The sequence below is a fragment of the Phoenix dactylifera genome, chromosome 17 (assembly GCF_051530095.1).
Source record: "Phoenix dactylifera cultivar Ajwa chromosome 17, Ajwa_hap1_PhDact_Kaust_v1.1, whole genome shotgun sequence".
In the NCBI taxonomy this organism is placed as follows: Eukaryota; Viridiplantae; Streptophyta; class Magnoliopsida; order Arecales; family Arecaceae; genus Phoenix; species Phoenix dactylifera.
This window is the reverse complement of record NC_143206.1, coordinates 19275154-19298776: the sequence shown is the minus strand read 5'-3', so window position 1 is coordinate 19298776 and position 23623 is coordinate 19275154. Positions and strand designations below refer to the sequence as shown.

At 40.2% G+C, this 23623-nt stretch overlaps 1 long non-coding RNA gene and 1 pseudogene across 6 annotated transcripts; one reads left to right on the top strand and one right to left on the bottom strand.

The window, feature by feature from the left end:
* The first annotated feature begins 7084 nt into the window (after positions 1 to 7084).
* LOC113463219 (uncharacterized) lies at positions 7085 to 9578 on the top strand. Of its 4 annotated transcripts, none has more exons than XR_003387085.4 (4): positions 7085 to 7205; positions 7456 to 7614; positions 8380 to 8461; positions 8909 to 9578. It is a non-coding gene; the product is annotated as an uncharacterized LOC113463219 (long non-coding RNA). The 4 variants fall into 4 exon arrangements; XR_015974247.2 differs by having other exon boundaries at positions 8906 to 9578; XR_016398819.1 differs by having other exon boundaries at positions 7456 to 8461.
* Positions 9579 to 10282: 704 nt separating this feature from the next.
* LOC103714321 (scarecrow-like protein 9 pseudogene) lies at positions 10283 to 13982 on the bottom strand (annotated as a pseudogene). Of its 2 annotated transcripts, none has more exons than XR_015974245.2 (3): positions 13787 to 13982; positions 10821 to 13558; positions 10283 to 10716 (listed from the first exon to the last, which is right to left on the bottom strand). The product of XR_015974245.2 is annotated as a scarecrow-like protein 9 pseudogene, transcript variant X1 (transcript). The 2 variants fall into 2 exon arrangements; XR_015974246.2 differs by having other exon boundaries at positions 10821 to 13315.
* Positions 13983 to 23623: the final 9641 nt, after the last annotated feature.

Below are 23623 nucleotides of genomic sequence, written 5' to 3'. Positions count from 1 at the left end.
CCTATTCTCTTCAGTTTTTTCCAGCAACCTTTCACTCTTTTGTTTTGGAGCTTTTGTGTAGCTACTTCCTCCTTTGTCAAAAGCTTCATTTTGGCCTACAAATCCCTTGTCATTTTGTGAGACATTTGTGTCTCTTGTAAACACTTTGTAATCCTGCAAAGTTAGTGAAATTGGACCTCGGTCCCGTGGACGTACCTCAATTGAGGGAACCACGTAAAAATCTCTTGTGTTCTTGTTTTGTTTTTGTTCTCTTTATTGATCTACACTTGTGGGGAGTCATTTTTCCCAACAACTGGTATCAGAGCCAGCTTTGTAGAGATTGTGTAAATCATGGAGAGCAACGTGGGTCGCATGGTTAGCTTTAATGGAAGCAATTGGTCAACTTGGAAAATCAAGATGGAGGATCTTCTCTTTTGCAAAGACTTGTATGGACCCGTTGAAGGTGATGAAAAGAAGCCCGAAGAGATGAAAGATGAGGAGTGGGCCAAGCTTAACCGAAAAGCCGTTGGTGTCATTCGCCAATGGATTGATGACAGTGTCTTCCACCATGTCTCTACCGAGACTTCGGTCTTTGGACGAAGCTTCAAGGCTTGTATGAAAGAAAAACAGCAACTAACAAAGCTTTCTTGTTTCGGAAATTGGTGAACTTGAAGTATAAGGAAAGTGGATCTATTGCGGAGCACTTGAATCAGATGAAAGACATTGTGAATCAACTTGCCACCATGAGTATCTCATTTGATGATGAGCTTCAAGCTTTGTTGCTCCTTAGTTCGTTGCCCGAAAGTTGGGAGACCTTGGTTGTGACAATTAGTAACTCAACGCCCGATGGCAAAGTCACTATGAGCCAAGTGACTAGTAGTTTGCTTAATGAAGAGGTTAGAAGAAAATCATCTAATTCTTCTAACTCGGAGGCACTTGTTATTAATAGGCGTGGAAGAGGTAGAAGTAGAACGCCTCACATTCGAGATCAAAGTCGTGATAGCTCCAAGGGAGATTCGAAATCGAAGAAAGACATTGAGTGCCACTATTGTCACAAGAAAGGGCATATGAAGAAAGAATGTTGGAAGCTTAAAGCCAAAAATAGCAAGAAAAGTGAAGAAAGAAAAAAAGAAGACGCCACGGTGGTGACTTCCGGCGATGAGATGTTGGTTGTTTGTGATGACAATTATGTTAATTATGCTTGTCAAGACTCTAATTGGGTGGTTGACTCTGGTGCTTCATTCCATGTTACCTCACGTGCTGATTTCTTCAATTCCTACACCAAAGGTGATTTTGGGCATGTTCGGATGGGGAATGAAGGTGTTTCTCAAATTGTTGGAATGGGTAATATTTGCTTGAAAACAAATGTTGGTTGCAAATTATTGCTCAAAGATGTGAGACATGTACCGGATATTCGTCTTAATCTAATTTCTACCGGAAAATTAGATGATGAAGGCTATAACAACCAATTTGGTGATGGTCAATGGAAGTTGTCCAAGAGTTCTCTAGTGGTGGCTAGAGGTAAAAAGATTTCAACTCTTTATTGGATGCAAGGCAAAATCTGTCCGGGTGTTGTCACTACTCTTGAAAATGATTCTTCCATCGAATTGTGGCATAAAAGGCTTGGCCACATGAGTGAAAAGGGGCTGCAAGTTCTGGCCAAGAAAGAGCTCCTACCCGGCTTGAAAGGTATGTCTCTAAAGACTTGTGTTCATTGCTTAAATGGGAAGCAACATAGAGTTTCATTTCAAAGAAACTTGAGTTCTAGAAAAGAACATGTTTTGGATTTGGTGCATTCAGATGTTTGTGGCCCTTTGAAAACTAAATCACATGGTGGTGCACTTTACTTTGTTACTTTTATTGATGATTATTCAAGAAAAGTTTGGGCTTATACACTTAAAACTAAAGATCAAGTTCTAGATGTGTTTAAGCATTTTCAGGCCAAGGTTGAAAGAGAGATGGGGAGAAAATTAAAGTGCGTTCGGACGGACAATGGAGGTGAATACCTTGGGCCATTTGATGCTTATTGTAGTGCTCAAGGCATCAAACATCAAAAGACAGTGAAGAAAACCCCTCAACAAAATGGCATCGCCGAAAGGATGAACCGCACCATTGTTGAACGAATTAGGTGTATGCTTTCGCATGCAAAGCTACCTAAACTATTTTGGGGAGAAGCTTTGCGGACAGCGGTGGACTTGATCAATATGTCCCCTTCGTATCCTTTGCTTGGTGATGTCCCCGAAAGAGTTTGGAGTGGTAAAGATATTTCTTATGCTCACTTGAAAGTTTTTGGTTGTAGGGCCTTTGTGCATATCCCCAAGGATGAAAGATCCAAGCTTGACACCAAGTCAAAACAATGCATTTTTCTTGGCTACGGGCATGATGATTTTGGCTATAGATTGTGGGATCCGGTGGACAAGAAAATTATTAGAAGTCGTGATGTTGTCTTCCTCGAAGATCAAATCATGGAGGATTTTGACAAAGATGTACAACACAAGTCAAGTACCAATGATCTTGTGGACTTGGAACCTATTCCTCCATTTTCGGTGCATGGTGAAAAAGTGGAAGACTTGTAGCAACCTCATGAGGAAATCCATGACAACGAGGTTGGTAATGAAGATACAAATGATGTTGATGCGGGGGAGCCGTCAAGTCAAGAAACTCCAACACCACCCACTTTGAGAAGGTCAACTAGAGAGCGAAAACTTTCCAAGAAGTATTCCACTAATGAATATGTCATGGTTAGTGATCAAGGTGAGCCCGAAAGCTACCAAGAAGCCATTGAGGATGCAAACAAAGATGCTTGGCTAAAGGCAATGCAAGAAGAAATGACATCTTTGCTTGAAAACAAAACCTATGAGTTGGTGAAGCCGCCAAATGGAAAGAAAATATTGAAGAATAAATGGGTTTTTCGGCTGAAAAATGGTGACAAAATCCCAAGGTACAAGGCACGGCTAGTTGTTAAAGGTTTTGGACAGAAAAAGGGTATTGATTTCGATGAAATTTTCTCACCCGTTGTGAAGATGTCATCTATTCGGGTTGTACTTGGAATGGCTGCAAGTATGAATCTAGAAGTTGAGCAACTTGATGTGAAAACGGCATTTCTTCATGGTGATTTGGAAGAAGAAATATACATGGAGCAACCGGAAGGTTTTAAGGTGAAGGGTAAGGAGAATTTAGTTTGCAAATTGCAGAAAAGTTTGTATGGTTTGAAGCAAGCTCCAAGGCAATGGTACAAGAAGTTTGATTCCTTTATGGTGAAGCATGGTTACTCAAGAACAACTTCAGACCATTGTGTATTTGTGAAAAAGTTTCCGGATGGGAACTTCATTGTTCTCTTACTCTATGTTGATGACATGTTAATTGTGGGCCAAGATTCCTCCAAGATCAACCACTTGAAGATGGAGTTGGGCAAGTCTTTTGCTATGAAAGATTTGGGACCCGCAAAACAAATTCTTGGAATGAAAATCATTCGTGATCGCAAACAGGGACTGATTTGGTTATCTCAAGAAAATTATGTCAAGAAGGTGCTTGAAAGGTTCAACATGGACAAAGCAAAACCCGTTGGATGTCCACTTGCTGCACACTTCAAGCTTAGCTCAAAGCAATGTTCTTCTAATGAAGAAGACAAGAGGGAGATGATGAAAATTCCTTATGCTTCAGCTGTTGGTTCGTTGATGTACACCATGGTTTGTACTAGGCCCGACATAGCACATGCCGTTGGAGTTGTTAGTCGATTTCTTTCTAACCCCAGAAAGGAACATTGGGCAGCGGTTAAGTGGATCCTAAGGTATCTCAGAGGGACTTCTAATGTTTGTTTATGCTATGGGAAGGGCAAACCAATGCTTGATGGGTTCACAGATGCCGACATGGCGGGTGACATTGATTCTAGGAAGTCCACTTCAGGTTACTTGATGACTTTTGCAGGGGGAGCTATTTCATGGCAATCTAAATTACAAAAGTGTGTTGCCTTATCAACTACAGAGGCTGAACTCATTGCCATTGCGGAAGCATGCAAGGAGGTACTTTGGTTGAAACAATTCTTACAAGAATTGGGCTTGAAGCAAGAGAAGTATGTTCTCTTTTGTGATAGTCAAAGTGCTATTCATTTGAGCAAGAATGCTACTTTCCATTCCAGGTCAAATATATTGATATTAGATACCATTGGATTCGTGATGTGTTGAATTCAAAGGCATTGCAACTTGAGAAGATTCACACAGATGATAATAGTTCAGATATGATGACTAAAGCCTTGTCTAAAGACAAGCATGAGAAGTGTAGAGCTTCGGCAGGAATGGTTGATTTCTCCTCATAAGTCGGGAGGGGGAGAATTGTTGGGCATCCCTCCTTATGCATTTAATTATGCTTGGAAGTTGTGAGATATGTTGTCTTCAAATTTGTTGGGAAGACACTTGGTTATTCAATGTTTGCTTGGGTAATTGAAGCTTCTTTGACTACTTGTTTCAAGGCAAACTTGGGGAACATTGGTGCTTCTTTGGAAGCTGGTTTTTGGGATTCCAAAGGGCTAATAGGAGTGGAAAAATTCAGATTAGTGTGCTGGAATTTAAAGCTATTACTTGGACTGCATTTTGGTGTCTCTTCGGTGACTTGAAGAGCTTGGTGCCTATTCTCTTCAGTTTTTTCCAGCAACCTTTCACTCTTTTGTTTTGGAGCTTTTGTGTAGCTACTTCCTCCTTTGTCAAAAGCTTCATTTTGGCCTACAAATCCCTTGTCATTTTGTGAGACATTTGTGTCTCTTGTAAACACTTTGTAATCCTGCAAAGTTAGTGAAATTGGACCTCGGTCCCGTGGACGTACCTCAATTGAGGGAACCACGTAAAAATCTCTTGTGTTCTTGTTTTGTTTTTGTTCTCTTTATTGATCTACACTTGTGGAGAGTCATTTTTCCCAACAAAAGAAAGGCTCTAAATGTTTGTCCTAATATGATTCCAATGTAAAACACCAAGCAATATGAATAAATCTGAAAGCTAAACCTAGGACAAACTTTAAATATAGGAGACTGTATATTCCTTGTGAAAAAATGCACGATCTAGTTAAGAACAGAAATATTAATGCAGCAGGACGTAAATAGTCTTCTAAACTAAGCCTAGGAATGATGTAAAGTATGTAAGCAACAAATATGGCATTCAGCTGCGATCAAATCAGAAATTAAAACTTATAAGAGGGTATAACTATACAGATTTCAGAATGTTTGCAAAAGTTTCAAGCTAGTTGCTATGCTATGAGCGTATCCACTTCCTTTAATGCTCCTATGTACCCTGATATGAGTCTACGCAACAATCCCGCATTCCCAAACAACCTCATGCTGAAGACTTAGTAATCAACTATGCCGTGACTTTCCTTAGGCAATAGGAGAGCGGTAGTGTTGTAACAATATAGATGGAAGACTGGCTTAGGGTTGATATCACAGCAAAACAATATATTGTGATTAAGGCTGCAAGGGATTGGTTTGGATCAGAGTTTCTGGACAAATCTATGAAAAGATATAACCAAAGAATAGCAGCAAAATCATTTTCTGATGCTATCAAATGTGTTTCAGAAATTTATACGCTCTGCAGGGGCAAGCATTCGAGAGCCAAGATCTGGATGCAATGAAAGGCTGTGAGGGTTCCTAGAATTACCAGATGTGGAAGGGAAGTTGTAGCTATTTTTAGAGCTTCAAGATGCGAGGAACTATTGGAGTTTTTGCTTCAGATTAAATCACAGCAGCAATAGAGGAACAAATAGACCGTAAAGAATAAAGAAGAGATGCAGATCTAAAAGAGGAAGAAGTAGAAGAAGGAGAGATGGAGAAGGGATAGCTACCAGACTTGCTCTGGAGGAGGTCTTGCAACATACGCAAGAAGAAGAAAAAAGGAACAGCGGTCTTTTTCAACCATCATAATAAAAAACACGAGGGTTGACCACTATTTATAACATAAAAGTAGTGCTTTTATTAAAAAGGCTCTTCTAACAAAAACAATTGCAATAAGGTCTCTGAAATTTTAATCAAGTCCCTCAAGCCTAGAATTCATAGATAGCTCAAACTAAAATAAAACCAAAATAAACAAAGCGAAAGACTAAATAATGACAAATTTGTTTCTATAACATAATCTAAAATCTAATGATCTTGCATTCTTAAGCATACATTCCTTTATTGACACCTTTGGTAAGTCTTGAAACCTTCTTGTACTAGATCACGGGAGTTCCATAGCCAGCAGAATCTCCACAGCTTCTTCCTCCACTTTTTCTTCTTCTGCAGGGTGGTTAAGCTAAGCTTCAAAAGGTCCCTTTTCACCTCCTATATGGTTGGATTTAGTTCAATGTATTTTTCTCTCCTTATTCCCTCCCCCCACCACCCAAACACCTTCAAGATATCTTGAATAAAATGTCAAACAATATTTAACGATATATCCTTCCGCAATCGAGCCCTCAGGATGGGATCTATCGCATACATAATCCTTGGTGGGTTGGCAGTCTATCTCTTGAAGTTGTTTCATGTGATGGTTACAATTTGTTGAAAAATTCGGATGGTTCAGTTGAGGTGCTCTTGGCTACTCTTTGATGCTTAGACTTCATCTATGCCTAAGAGCTCTCTTCTATCTGATTGGTTGTAAATGTTCTCTGGAGGTGTGCATAGTTGTCGTTTTTCTGCACTTTTCTTTTTCGCTTGGATAAGTAGTAGGTAGGATTTCATAACTTTATCTGAGTAGATCAATATTGTGAGGGCTCATTCCACATAGAGCTGGGCTTGACTTATTCTTTAGGTAAATTCAGTTTGCTATATCTCATGGTCCATTATCTGGCAAAGCCTGAGGAGATGAACTAAGAAAATGTTTGTTGGAGTTGAATTGTTAAAAGGTTCTTCTATTCTTCTATAGTGTCTTAGTTTTTGGTTTTGGTGTATACGCAATTGCACTCATGAGTCACAAATATGAGCTTCTCAGTCCTCTGGCTTTAAACGTAGCCCAGATGGGACAGAATCCATAAAAACCATTTCTCAATGCAGTACAATATTCAGTTCCAAAGTCTCTATCTCAAGGCCTATTTCTGCTCCTGCCATCCAGCTGTCATCTCTGTCATGCCAGATCAAGGGACCTTCTCTCTCTCCCAAATTTTATCTCTGAAGTCTCTGAACAACTAAGCAAAGAGGACTTTTTTGTTTCTATTTGAAACCCAGATTGCACTTCTGCTCATAGATCCATGCTACTTCTGAGAAACTTAAGGTCAATTTCTCCTACTCTTAACTCTTCTCAGATGAATTTTCCCTGTTATTCTGTTTTGCTGCTATTCACCTATTCTTTTTTTTATTATTCTTTTCCTATAAAAGTCCTGGCGTTTTGATCTTCTGCTGAAGGCCCCATTTATCAAACATTTTATGAAAAGAGAAAAGTGAGATATTCGAGTGTGGGAGCTACATTTCTATGTGCTGAAATCCTGCACAGCTATGTTATATTTCTTTTCTTTATATTTCAGGGTCATTGCTTGGTGTAATGGTAAAAAGTTTGGGCCGACAAGCGCAATGGTGCAAGTTCAATCTTGAGATAGCCAGTTTGTGCAAACAAATGCTAAAGGTTAAAGGTTAAGACTATCCGCATTTTGCCCCTGGCCCTGGACCGCTAGGACCATAACTGGGTAATATCCTTTTTTATCATTTTAATTTTCCTAGAACATGATATAAGCTAGAATATTATGTCTTCTCCAATTACTACATTCATGCTTAATCCTCATTTGCCTGTTATTGTATACTTTGTTAATGGGATTGGTACATCGCAATATGGGCTGAGATTCAATGGAGTCATGCAAATAATACAGTACCATTGAGGGTATGATCTTGATAGTTTGGTTTCTATGATGTTGCAATCCTGCTGGTAATTTCCTCATTTCAAGTTTGACTGCATGCTTGGAACATTAGCATAAATAACCTGTCATTTATTTAGTATTAGTCATGGGTAACTGCATGCTTGGAAATATAATTAAATTGTTGTTTTGATAGTTGATCTTTTCATTCAATCTCGTATTTTTATTTAAAAGTGAAAAATGTAAAAGGAAGGTATATGCTAGAATTGGAGGGCTTTTCTTTAACATATCTCTGGTTTTGCAAATTTCACAAATGTAAATCAGCATATTGCCCGTTAGGAGCTTCTTATCAACATGTGATTAAATTGACAATAATTATGAGATGGTGAAAAGCCAGAAGGCTGATTTCTCTGATTATCAGGCCAAGCATTTTTTTAAAAAAGAAGGTTAAAATCTTTCATGTTGCAACTGCTTTTGTGGTTATGATTTTCTCTGTTAAAGGTCTGAAAACTGCTACTTGTTAATCCCAGTAGATGGATTGAGTATGCATCATGATGTTAGTCATATACCTAAACTTTTGTCTTGTTTCTCAAGTTGCAGGTGGTTCTGGAGGCAACCCATAGTATTTGGCAAGGGAGGTCCATCTGAAAACCAGTACACATAGGTGCCAAAAGGAAAGCAGGTTTGTGTTCTCATACTGCTGTATACTGTATAGATGGTTGTAACTTGCTTACCAAAATCTGTTCTACAAATGGCCATGTCTCAATAAATGCTATGAAGTAATCTTCCACTCGCACCAAGATCCTTCTGTCGCGGACTTGGTTCTTTTCCCGCTGATGGTTCCAAAAATTTCTGCGACTCTGGAAGGTCTTTTTCTTATTGTATTTTCTGAAAAATATTTTTCAACGGTATTGATTCTAAGATTTCTTAGTCCGCATCTTGCCATGTAGAGAAACAGAAGAAATAGATACAAAATAAATATGGGTTAAATCAGGGATTTGAATTTGGCCTGAGAATATTGACATAACATTTCAGGCCTGTCGTTTGTGCCAAAGTTACTTGCATGCGAATATTTCTTTTTGATCAAATATGACATTACCCCCTGTTTCTCATCCATTCATTACAGCAGGTTTGGATAAGGTAGCTTAGCTCTTTCCGCATGCAAACAAACTTCTTGTCGACTGCATAATGCACGGATAAGGCGATGAAACATTATCACGCTTATATTTTTATGAACCTAAAGTTGGGAGATCAGGTAACAATTGAATGCTTATTTGTGAATCATGCCGCACTTGGTATCTATCTTGTGACTTGTGTCTAAACTTAGTGAAGATCTGTCCTTAGTTGGCTAAAGAGATCCTGATCAGGCGACACGATGCCAGAGGCTTGCAAGGAACGTGAACCAAGGACTACCATTAAAACCACCTGAGATGCCGAGCATATTTCTAGATAGCAGCCTCCTTGGTTCACAATTAAATAATCCCCCAGTGCTTGCTTCATTATCATGATGCGTACATTTTCGTTTTGCTATTCTTTCCTTTTTGGTGTTGTCATGATATGTACGTCGCTTGCTTGAAAAATTGCCAACGTGAAATGCCTTTGTGCTGTAGCATGCATGTAAGTGGTGAGCCGCGAGCATGTCCACCCCGGTTTATGTCATCTTCCTCGTGCGCGCTTTCAGGATTGCCTCAGACATGATAATATCTCAATCTGTTTTTGGTTGTAAAGGACTACGAGAGTGCTGTCATTGTTGTAGTGGATGATGACTCCCATCGTTGTTTATTTTGTTTCCTTTTTTTTCCGGAATTTTTCCCTTTTGCCCGATTCTAGAAGACAACAAGCATCTCCATCCAACACGCAAGTTGAAAAGTTTCCCAATGCGACAAATGGCTGAGCAAAGAGGTTAATAATTGGCTACTATTTAGACAGCAGATTATGGGAGGGATAAGGTAATTGTACACTTGAACCTTGCATTAAAGAATTAGGCGAGGTGGACACCAATATCTTTTCTGCGGTGCAGTTGCTCATGTAGATGTTGGTGACACTCATCTGGCTTCCATTCTCTGCATCACTAGATGATGATGGTGACTGAACTGAACCATCTCTACATAACTGCTCACATTTGGTGGGCAATCCGCAGCACCATTGCGGGTGGTACTCGCCGAAGCTAAAATGGCAGGTGGGAAGACCTCTAGCTGAGGCACAAGAAGAGTGCGACGGCAAGCTTCTTGCTCCAAGGAAAATCCAAAACCCAGGCTCGTAGCAGGACAGTAAAAAATTTTCTAATCAATGAAGTCTATCATGTTTAAGGACCTTAATAACATTACATTAAGAAATCAATCTGAAAGCCCATGCTGAAATGTCAAGGTCTGTCATTATTTATTTCAACCAACTGTACCAGAATATGCTGGAGAGTTTGACACGAAGATGCCAACATACACACAGGTCAAGCATCAGCGGGACGCAGATTTAATCTGTAAAAGAATAATGCAGAGGGTTGAGCTTAGAGGACATCAACTAGAGTGGTTTATATAGACAGGCCGGGATACATCATACATTGCACGCTTGAATAAATGAGGGTTGCACCAGCTAGAAAGTTGAAAGAAGATGATACATGTTGAGAAAAGCCTGATGAGAAAGAAACATAGACTCTTGAGCACCTATATTTCTTGCTACCACTTGTCAAAGCTATTAACGTAACTTCTTACAAACCCGACCTACTACTACAAGATAAAGCATATTCTCCCTGCGTTGGAAGACCGCAGCAGAGAACGCATTATTTTTTCCTATTGCTTCTCTGATATTCTATGGCTCCTACTTTGGGTCCTTCACAAGACCTTGGTCAACCTTAACCAGTGCAGTCTTGACGAGTTCCAGCTGCCAATATACACGGACCTTGTATACCTCCTTCCTTCAAAAACGTCAGGTCCACGACATCTGCACCACCACAAGTCATTCATCATGGAGTCAGTCAATAATCACATTTAAAAATAGAAGTTATGAAGGCCCCGAACCTTGGGGGAAAAAAAAAGGTAACGCACCTTATAATCAGTTGAGACAAATCAAGGTCCCAAGGCAGGAGAAAGCAAGGCACCATTGCTTAACGCATGTAGGGGTTGGAGGATTTTCAGGCAATAGACTAGGATTCGTTAGGCCTCCATGTGGACAGTGCATAGATGATTCTCCCCTTCCAGCCCTGCAACAGCCATCGGCTGTCTTCATCTATAAGAAAATCCTTGTGATAACTGGTTTTCACTTTATCCTTTGCTTTCTTCATGATGTCCGGATTCAGGGGAAGCTGCATGAACCCGGCCCTCAGATTCCTCACCTGCCACTGCTTGTAAGTCTCTGGTCTCTCTACCCTTTCTGAGCCCTCACATGCTATCACATTAAGAGCCTCCCGTCCAAAGAGATCCCTTTCAATCAGCAACCTCTGTTCATTCTCCCGCGGCACATTGGTTTCAAGCATGTCGAACAACGCAGAGTAGTGAAACAGAGCCTCGCGGAAGCGTGTTACAAAGAAGGGAGCACTGTAGGATCCATTCACGACTCCATGGATGAAAACATCCGGGCTCATCTTTCTTATAGTGTTGATGACTTTATTCCTTGGGCTGTCGACGACGACGGTCTCGTCCACGAGATTCCTGAAGCGGTAAAAGCAGTTGACAATAAGCACCTCATCTCTGTCAATTTTGAGATCCTCCACACGAATGTTCTCCCATTTTGATGCAATGCCTTGGTACTCAAAAGGAACGTTAAAGCTTTTGGCATAATCTGATAGCCGCCTCCCCGACTCTTCGATTCGTTCTGTAGGGCGGAACCCAGGCTGAGGCGAATCGATGCCGGTGATCCGAAGCTTTGGGGGGCCTTGAGCCCTGGCAGCAAGGCGTTGGATGAGGCACGGCCACTGGAAGCCAAAATAAATGCCGAAATCTATGATGTGCACCCTCGATGCCTTCTCTGCAACATTCAGGATTGTCTGATGAGAAAAGAAGTGCGAAACCATCTTGAAAGGGCATGCTGCAAGATAGAGATGGTAAGCTTTCAATATATCGGTAGCAGTTGTTCGCTTTGCTACAAGGGTATGATAGATCTGACTACCGGTGCCAGCCAAGCGGGCCTCAAGTCCATCTGCAAAGCAATATGCCAACCTTTGAGTTCCATCTCCATTTGGTGAAGAGTGCTGTCTAATCTGTTTTAGTAGTTCGCCGGCAGTCCGGCGGTCATCAGTTGCCACTGCTTGAGAACAATGTATCAGTATGGTTCTAAGATCAACCACTTCTTTCTTACTTTGCTTCTTCCCTCGTGCCTTCCCACCACCTGATCCTTTAGCATGACCATTCTGCGAATTCTTGTTTGCTTCGTTCTGCATTGCTTCTCGTAGATCCGATATCTTTTTCAAACTCTTGTCCCCTTGACAAAGCAAAACCATGTCAAACATTTCAGACCGAATAGTGTCCTCAGAATAAACAGCCGACTGTTTGTTGCTCCTCCCCTCCTCCAGATCCAAGTCTTCACGGTGCAGATTCTTTCGACCTCTGGACCCGTAAACGGGATATTCTGTCTCCTCCTCCTCTGCCTTGACATCGACCAATCTACCAGCATTTCTCGGCTTTTGAGGTAATGAAACCCCATCGGCTTCTCTGTCGATCTTCAGCCGAGCATTGCTAGGAAGGAACTTGCGTGCCTCTTCAACTCCTCTCCTGAACTGCCAGGCGGGCAGGCTTTCGATCAGCAGATCAGGAAGCCTACTACCGCTGATCAGGGCCTCTTCCACTGCTTCAACAGCATTACCAACACTACTGGAGGAGCTCAATGGAGATTGGGAAGTGTGATCGAGGGAGACAGTGAAAGATTGTGATTGCTGGTACCCATGAAAATCAGGGGCCCAGCCATTATCCACCACCCTGCTGCTATTACCACCGCTGCTGGAGTTCCCGTAGTTACTGTTGCTGCTCTCGTCAGGGCTCTCTATGCTGCGTTGCGAATCGAGCGGCGGCTGATCAGGTGAAGGTGGATACGTCTGACCAAGGATCTCATAGAAGGGTTTCTCTGCAGCTTGAAGGGCCGACTCTTCCTGATAGCTATTGACCTTCTCATCTATGTCCTCTTCCATGAGCATCCGACTTATGTAGTTGAGGGCTACATCCGAGAAGATCTCACAATCTTCTGGGCTATCCCCCCCGGGAGTTGTATGATGAGCAGATGAAGGATTGTCATTTGGGTTTATAGGGTTGGTGGTACCAGATAACATTTGGGGGAAGTTCATATGGCTACTATGATACAAGAAGGGCTGCAACTGTTCTAATCTAGAACCATTTGTGGTGTTCTGACTGAAGCAAGAATCACCATACGTCAACCCATTCATCATGCCGGACAACTCTCTAACACGACGATCCATAACCCTGGACCTGTAAGAACTTCTACTCCAACCTAGTTTCGAGGTCACCTCCGGCCGTCTAATTAACCCAACCACTAATAATATCAACTTCCCCTCGAAATTCTCCTTATATGCACATCTAAAACAGCCCAAAACCTGAAAATTGATATATAGATATATAGATAGATAGATAGATAGATAGATATATGGTTCGCTAAAACCCTTCTAATGCATCAAGAACCTCTGAAAAAACTAGCATAATAGCATGCGAAGTTGTAACTTCACCAAAATCGAAATGAACACCGTTCAAGATGAGAAGAAGAGACCCTAAAATCTCAGCAAATCAGCAATTTAATTTGGATCCTGCAACACCAACACGAATTTGACCCCAAAAGAACCCTAAACAGATCATAAACACAGCTCATAACTTTCCTTCCAATTAAAGCAGAAGCAAATGAAAAAGATCATGAATTCCTAAAAGGTGCCAGACAAATAAGCATGCAACCGAATCCCACCACCACGCTAACAGAAGAGAACAGCCAAGAACCCTAAAAATCGAAGGAAATTCAGGGTTCGGCGGCCCAGATCTATGAAGAGAAGAACAGAAGGGGAAAGAGCGAAGCGTACCGTATCGAAACCCTGGCTGACAGTGGGGAGAATGAGATGAGGAGAGGGACGACAAGGGGGAGGGTCCAGACTCCAGAGCTCCTCTGGGGCAGCGACGAGACTGCCCCCCGTTCCCTCGGAGATACAGATTAGAACATGAAAAAGAGAAAAACAGAGAGGGAAAAATATAAAAATAAAAATAAGGATGAACTCCGCGAGCACCTTCGCCTGCGTAGGCGACTTTATAACCCTCGGATTTCGGGCAACCGGCTATAGCCGGTGGGGTCCAAGGATTCACCGCCGTATCATAATTTAATTAATACAAGGGCGGCGGTTCCATTTCCTCGGCGTCGTCGCCTTCCCGCGTTGCTCTAGCTCCCCGAGCAGGCCGCTCGTCACGTGGTCACAGGGGTCCACAGCGCAGCACTCCCCACGTGGCACCGCACGCACGTGCCGTCTCATGCGGCTTCCTGCGAATCCGCGGGTGCCGACGGGGGAGAGCGGTCGTGCCATCCAATGGCGCTTCTGAGAGCGGCGGTCTCATCCAAGATGTCGGACCTCGGACACAGTCTTTCTTTGATGCTGTACGGACACGTGCCATCGAAGACATGTGATATTTAGTGTATTTAGTTCGGCCGCTGTTTTTTTTTCAGCAAATAAATGTCTCTTGCTTATGCTTGTGCATCGCGGAAAGCATCGAGAAGAAACAAGCAAGCATATCAAAGAATGAACGGATCAGTGGTGCGCCGATATTTATCCTTGGAATTTATAAAATTTATTTGGTATGAGAAACCATATGACAACGTGAGTCAACAGTTTTTGTGTGATAAGTGGCATCATACGTCAATTATACAAGATAGCCAAGAATCTTTATTGCATGTCGGCGTCCAAGTTATGTTTATTTTTCTTGTTTACTTTTTCTTATTTTTTTTATGAAAAGATATTAGAGAAAAAAAAGTATGTCTTACACGTATCTAATTAATCGGATAAGGTGCATATACAGACAGAAGGCGCAAAATAAATAAATAAAAAATAATATATTAAATAAAAATAAAAATTACCATTTTATCTTTTTGAACTCGGCAATTTTTACATATATCTTTTCATCTTTTAAAAATTTTTAAATAATTTTTGAAGTTTTAAAAGTATTTAAAAGTGATTCTCCTGCTCGTCAACCATCCACGGCCATTGAACAACCATTTTAAATAACAAAAATACCATCATCCTCTTCAGCCTTTTTCGATAAAATAGAATACTAGGATTCAATAAAAGTCATTCTTAGCCCCAAAGAAAGATTAAACTATAGAAAAAAAATAATTAAACTTTTGTTTTTCTGTTTGAGAAGCAAAAGAATTTCTAAAAATACTTTCATTGACCCTTACATCAGGACTCGATTTTTTTAAGAAATGATAATAAGGGTATTTTGGTCAAATAATAGATTTATGATATTATATGATGATCATGTGACATCATTTTATTAATGAAGATGAAGGTAGGATCATTTTGTTTTGGAAATTTGAAGGGAGTCTTTAAAATTTTTTAGGTATAAAAAAAGTGTAAGCGGGGGAACCATCCAAACTTAAGACGTTGAGGTTGTATTCTTTCCAAAAAAAGGATAGAAAAAAGATATATTCGTGTACAAATTTACTGTGTTTTAAAAAATATTTGGGGAATTCATCGAAAATCTTCATTGTATGATTTCAATAAAGCTTTAGAAAATCCTTGTAGCATATGACACCCTTCACACAAAAAAATGTCGCCACGTGTTGCTCTCCTCTTTGACTTCTATTTTGTCCGCGAGCAAATTCTATTTTCGAATGCCCGCTTTTTGTTTATGTTTTCACACTTTCGCTTCACCTATTAAATCACCCGTCATGCACAATACCTATCAACGATGGGCCTGAATATTAGCACGTGACGTAGTCTCCTGATCAGTGTTGGCCACAAATTCAACGGTCGAGGATGACAGCAGGTCGTGTACGGTTGAATGATAGCGTGTTGGGCGGAGGAATCCTCGTCTCGGCTGTCCTGGCGACCGATGCAATGCATCTGGGAGCGCAACAGTCTTTTTCCCCCTGGGTCGAGAAACGTCAAATAAGAATCCGATTAGCTTTTGGACCCATCCGATCGGAGATATGAAAAATAATTCACTTATCCGATTATCATACTTGGTACGTAAAATAGATGATAAAATAAATTATAGACCTCATATTTATTTTTTTAAAAAAAATATAAAACAATTATTATTATATATTGGTATTTATTTTTTTCAATGCTGGATTACCAAATAAAAATAATTTCAAATTGTCATCTCTCAACGAAAATACCATTAATTATAATATTATATTAATTATACTATATAATTAATATAAATTATATTAATATATTATAAATATATTATTATTTACAAATAATAATATATTCAGTATATTAATATATTTATTATTAAATATTAATTATTAATAAATAATTAACAAATATTTTATTGATTATTAATAAATCTAATATATGAATTATTAATAATTAATCTATTTATTTAAATACCAAAATATACAGAAATTTATTTGTAATAAAAAACATATTTTCTAATATATATAATTAATTTAAAATATTTATTAATTAATGTAAATATATTTTATTTTTTGAAATAACTAATATTGATAGTGTTTATGTAAGTGAGCCATAAATGGTCAATAAATGGACTAGAAAAATACTTGAATTATTTATTTAGAAGCATTGTTGAAAATTTGATAAAATTTTTATATAAGCTTTGCCGCCAATAAAACATAGTAATCTTTTTTCAATACCATTTTTTAGAGTAATCATTTTATTAATCAAATATGGTAAAATTATTTTACGCAGCAATTATTTTTCTACATAAATGATCCAAACGAAAAGATGAGGTCTCTAGGACGAAGAAAATAGCAAAGGCCTTGTTGGATATAGGTGGAAGGGTGTTACAAGCGATGTTGAAATAATCGGATCTTCTACGGTGGACTTTTGCACCATAGAGACGTGCGCCTCTCCAACGAATCGTGTATCGTACTAAAAAAAAAATGCGATGACATGTTTCAAGATAAATAAGAGCCGTCCGTCTTCAAGATGAATGATATAACAGTTATTGAAAACTTTATGATGCAAAAGTCAACTTGCATAAGATCCGAACTCTCTTCAATCTCCCACCTTATGATGGTAGAATGGTATGGGCATGATGGTTTGGCCATACATGGAACAACGAGAATCTTTATAAAGAAAAACAAAATCATGTATAAAACTAATTGATAAAAGGGCGAAGGTTGTGTGTTTGAGTAGCAAAAATTTCATGCAAATACACCGCAAGGTCAATGCTCTTTCTTTCTTCCCCGTACACATATTGGTGTTATTATGAGGGGTGCTTTCTCCTCTTATTACGGTCATTGCCTGCTTCTAGATGAATACCAGGAAATAAATGGCATCATAACCAAAGGCAATCAGCAAATGCATCCTCAATCATTCCAAGGTCATCGATTAAGGTCGATTGCTATAGATCTATCCACAATCTTAAACCGTCCGACTAGCGTCCGAACAAAGGTCACTGATGTTACCACCGTTCATTACAAGACAGTTACTTCAAGTATTCCAAGGTCATCGATTAAGGTTGATTGCTAGAGATCTATCCACAATCTTAAACCATCCGACTAGCGTCTGAACTAAGGTCACTCATGTTACCACCGTTCATTACAAGACAACTACTTCAACTATTCCAAGGTCATCGATTAAGGTTGATTGTTATAGATCTATCAACAATCTTAAACCGTCTGACTAGTGTCCGAACAAAGGTCACTCATGTTACCACCGTTCGTTACAAGACAACTACTTCATTTACAAACAAATGCATCATGATTGCATGAAATTCTATTATCATGGTGAATTAGGACGATCCGATAAGATGTAGATGGGAATTTCATTATCATAATCTGATTGTGATAGCCTATTGGCTTGTGGGCCGGCCCGGAGTAGCCTGGCCCACAATGCCTTATGTGCATGGCATGTGAGGAAATGGGGAGGAAGACTCCGGCTGGGAGTCTTCTTCTTTTCCGATTCTGATTGAAATTACCAGAAAATAGAAAGTTTCTAGGCAATCCAAAGACCGTTTTTCTATCTATTTAAGATCTCATCCTTCTCTTTTGAGATCTATCAAAGATTAGGAAAAAACTAACCACAAATTCGAGCTCTCTTTTGAATCCTTCTTCCTCTATTAGTCGCCGGAGAGCCATCGAAGCGCCTCGTTGGACCGAGGTAAGGATCCTCCTCCTTCTCTTTCTTCTATATTGTTTCCTACCTTGTTCGCCATGATTGGAGCTGGCGAATCACCAAAAAATCGCCGAAACAGGAGTGCCTTGTTTCGATCTACATCATATTAATTTTTTTTTGCCACCGCCGGCCGTCGATTAGCCAGGGCTGCGGCCGTCGTGGCCACCGTCGAGTGAGAGGCTGGCCACCATGGCCGCCACCTCTTTGGATCTGCAAGGAGGAAGAGAGAAAGAGGCAAGCCATTCATGAAGAAAGAAGTAACATATAAATCAGACGAACAAGATATGATTTGAACTAACCTTGTTAGGAGATAGTCTCTACGAACTTAGGTATAGAATAGCATCCACTGGCTTACGCATAAAACACTACCCATCGGCTTGATGCATGAAATAGCCTCATGAGCTTATGCATCGGACAATGCCCATAGGCTTGACGCATAAGGATAGCCTCCACGAGCTTATGCGTGGAATAACATCCACTGGTTGATGCGTAAAATTTTGGCAATCTGGAATTGGATAATGATCTTAGTCTAAAACCGAAAGATAATTGATAAGAAATCTGAAAATCAAATTAATGAGAAACAGATGACATGACATAAAAATTGTTGTTGAGCAATTGGTTATAATGAAAAATATATATGTGTATATATATGTGTTTTTTTGAAAATATAATAACGAGAACCTATGTACATGTTATTTGTATGAACTTTCCAAGTATTGATACTGTTGGGGAAAAAATGAATCACTCAAAGCACGTGGTCAAATTGCCGGCACATGATGACGAACGTGATGACAGCAAGCATACTCTCCGAGCGCCCGATGTCGGGGCGCCCGACCTCAGAACACTCGGTCTCGGCACCAACGACCCCAAAGCTCACAACCTCGATCTCGGCTGAGTTAAGCCCGATCGACCTTAAGGCCAGGAAAGACCCAGTCAAAGGGAGAAGCAGACCTCCCTATCCCACCGAAAATCAAGTCCACCACCTCCTCATCCGGGATCAAATCCTGCGATCTCCGCATCAACGACTGTCAACATTTAAATGCACACGATCTTAATGGATCGCGAGCCAACCCAAAATCTCGGGCCGTTTACGGTAACTCATTAATTCGCACGATCACGTCCAATCATAGGTAACCTCTACACCCCCCCTATAAGAAGGGGGGAGAACTCGAGGCAAAGGGACTTTTTACCTTCGGCCCTGGCCATTACTTTTCTCGATTACTTTTCTAATACTTCTCTCCATTAAAAATCCCCCTCTGACTTAAGCATCAGAGGACCGGCGCCGGAACCCCCGGCCACTGGCTTCTTGCAGGTCCGCTGGAGACAACCGTCCGCCGCCGCACCATCAGCCGGAGCACCTCCCCCTCGGTCCACGGTCGTCCCCGGGTCCAATTTTCAGTAACAGATATGATATTTATGATATTGCTAATTGATTATTTTTTAGTTATTTATGGTGTAGTAATTTAGAAATCTTACTAGGTTGGAAAAGCTCATACTCTTCTTACTTTTTTTTTCAGGATCACAGTAGGCATAGTTTCGAATGAGAGGGACGTGGAGTTCGTGCAGGTAGTCATTAATTAGTTGGTTATTTTTTTTTACTTTGCTGATACCGATGGATATCGAAAAATTTGTAATTTAACTAGTTGATAATTTAATACCAGTGGATTGATTTAATTATAATTATTGGTATTGTGTGAATTTTGTTCATCTCAAGCCTAGCATATCCTCTAAAGCTCTATCTTAGGAAGTGTGCAAGCATATTACATGTCCGGACCTAGATGTGGGGTTCAGGGCGTGACACTGATGGCTTTCCAAAATCTTCACATTGATCCTTCAACCTTCAGCACGAAGATTCTGGACGAAATCTAGTACGATTAGCCAGAAAATTTTAGTCGGACATGCTAATTTGGGTTGTCAAAGTAATAAAAGTTAGGGACTGCCTAAATTTTTTGTTTGAATTTTTTTTATGAAGAAAAAATGGTCAAATTGACACGTGTCTAGCATCATATCTAGTAGGAAAATTCATCATATTTAGTTCAGTCGAAATCGCAATGTTGCTATATCCTTCGATCGCTTGTTATGGTGGTAGAAATTATATTTTAAACCTTGCTAAGGCCCTGTTTGGGAGAGCTGTGGGCAGTAGAACTGTTGGAAGTAGAGCTGTTGGAAGTAGAGCTGTCTGAAGTAGAGCTGTTATAAAAAGCTGTTTGCTGTTTGGTAACTACATTTGTAAAGTGTTGTGACACTTTAACATATGTTTGGTAAACAAACTGAGAAAGTACTTTTGTATGACAAAATTATCATAAAGGACATTGCATAATATTATACAACAGAACATAATAAAATATAACATATATTAATACATAAATATACGATATAGTATAATATTATTGTAATATAAAATATTATATTATAATATAGCATAATAGTAATATAATTATTAGAGTGAATTAATTTTTGATAATATAATATAATATTAAATTATTTAACCTAACATATTAATGTATTATGATATAATGTAATATATATTATATTTATAGTATAATACAATAATAAAGGTATAAAATATTATAATTATTAGTATAAATTAATTTTTCATAATATAACATAATATTGTTAGCGTAAGTTGGGTGGCATGTGCTTTTTCTAGTGTACCGAGCCAGCCTCATGCTCCCTCGCACGATGCCAACTTACGCTCAAGCGATGGATTCTAAAGACCAGTTCGAGAAAGAATCCTAACCCTGTGTCGTCTTCACCAATGTGAACTCCTTTTAGCAGATACTATATGCTCCAACAAAGATGTCATCTTTAACACACATTTGGTTCAAAAAAAACAATCAACAAAAAAATAAAAAATATCTTATATTTGATTAGAATTAGCAAAAAATAGATGAAAAAATGATTTTTTATGGGAATAAAGTCTTCATATTTTTTTGGAAAAAAATATTTCTAGAAGATATAAGAAAGATCAATTCCCACCATCTAAAAATTAAGAATTTTTTTTTCAAAAATAACCTTAAGCTTTTAGATAGAATGGGTAAGATTTTTTTCTTTATCAAAGGTATAATAGGTTGCTTGGGATGAGGCTAGGTTGGGTCACATGTTTGGGGCACGCCTAGTCGAGAGGGTCCGGTCCCTTCCGATTCCGGGATATGCGGGTCCGGATACCCGGATGTGGAGCACGTCATGTAGGACCGGAGTGAGGGTGGGGGAGCTCTCCCGAGTGCTCCGGCCAGAGCATGAGCCAGGGCCGGAGTGTGCCTGGGTCTGGCGTCTAGGCCTCCATCCGAGGGTCGCGCTATTCTTATGGAAGGTCGTATGGGATCGGCTTCCGACGAGAGCAGTACTTAGCGTACAGGGTTTGAGGATGCCCCTTGAGTGCAGGGCATGCGGAGCTGATGAGTCGATGGACCATGCACTGTTTCAGTTCACATGGGCAAGGGCAGCGTGGCGTGCGGCGGGGCTGCTACGGGAGGGTTGGTCTTGGGGAGACCAGTTCTTACGGACCATCCGTTGGTGGTCGGACAACCCATTGACACTCCAAGAGGCGATTAGAGCGACCTGCACAGCATACCAGATATGGTTGGCAAGGAATGCTCGAACCTTTGGCGAGCAGAGCATGTCGGCAAGGCTCGTGGCGGAGAGCGCCCGGGCACAGGCGGCAGAGATTAGTCATGTTTCCTCCTTAGAAGGACTTTTGATAGCTCGGGATATCTGGGGTTTCTATTCTGCCTCGGCAGCCTCTCGCACAGTATTTTTCACTTGGGAGCCCCCACCCCCAAGCTTCCTCAAGATTAATTTTGATGGATCGATGCTGGATGGTGGCACAAAGGATGGAGCGGGTTTCGTCATTAAGGACCCGAACTCCAGGGTTGCGGCGGCAGGAGGCTGTCAGTTATTAGCAGGGACTCGATCGGGGGGGGGGGGGATGGAAATCCCGTATGACTGCGCTATTCCTGGAGCGGAGCTGAGAGCTACCTGAGCGGGTCTTCGACATGCTCAGTGTGTGCTCTCAGTTAATTCAGTTATTTTGGAGGGTGACTCGGCTACGATCATTAGTTGGATCCAGGGGGGTCAGAAAGTCGGTGCTGCCGACCATCCCTTGATCCACGATATCTGGATAATGATGAGGGACGGAGGGGTGGTCCAGGCGAAGCATGTGTTTAGAGAAGCCAACGGGGCTGCGGATTGGGTGGCCACGTATGTGGCTAACCATGCTTGTAGCCCTATGGGCAGGGGATGGGGAGCTGCCTCGGGAGCTCCGTAATATTTTGTTTTCCGATATTATTTCGTACACATGGTGTATAGATCATCCGGATTAGCCAAAAAAAAAAAAAGGTATAATAGGAATGTTTATACAATTTTCTTTACAAAGTACATGCTAAACTAAACGAGCTATTTTAGAATGCATCACTTTTTTATGGTCAACCAAATATACAAAACTTCTCTCCATGAGCTAAACGAGTCTTTTAAGTGCGCGGGCGTGAAAGGAATTTTCTTGGCTCGTTTTGGTCATGTGGTAAGGCAGCCTGCCCTTTGTAGCTTGATATTAGGTACCTGTAATATGTTGGCTAACCAACGCTTGTGGAGGAAATAATAAAAAAAAACCTATAATCTTTTAATTGTGCACGACAAATGACAGCAACGAGGAATAATGATTTAGGATGTTCAGATAGCACAAGCAGCATATTTTTGTGCAAAGAAAAACAAATCTACTCACAAGAAATCTAGCTTAGTTCTACACAAGAACAATTTTTAAAACAGGTATACAAGAGAACAGTATCCGTCATCAAGTACTCTAGGATTGGTGTCATTGCACCACGCCTACAACTGCTGCCTCATATGGACCTCAGCTCACCGATCTATGGAAAACTTGGAACATCGCAAGAGATCTTGTGCAACGTTCTGATTTCCGATAGACTAATTAGTTTATTTTGGCCAATTCAATTCAAACTAGAGGATATTGCACTTTACGGGAAAGTAGTTGTAATTTGGATCCAAACTAGCAACTAAAATGAAAAAGATACATAAGGCAAAGAAAGCCAACATACAAAGAATGGTGCCTCGGAATTTACTTTCATGCTCCATCACTTTCCCTCCGATCTAAACATAGAACATAACTTCAAGAACAAAATGATAGAAAGTGTATCATCGCAATGTATATTTTGCCATCGAGCAATGATCTTAGTTGATCCAAACTACTCTTCTCAGGCACGATACAAAGTTTTATTAGTAAAATTTTGACCTTGCAGTGATATGATCTATGGAGAGGAAAAAGGGCAGAGCCCTCGGCCTTGGTCCTTAATTTTGCATACCCATCCTTCGCCGTTGCATGGCCATTAGTTCTCTATATGTAGATATTATTCAGTAGATTTGATTCATCATAGATGTAGTATAAAATCATTTTTAGATGTTTTCATTTTATTCTATTTTATAAAATAAAATAAAGATGATTTTATCATAATGATGAATATTATCCATCCAATAATTTTTCCTAATGTACGGAGGGCTGTGTTGTTGTCGGCAAGAATGTCACAAGTAAACAAAAGGTCAGAACTACCGCAA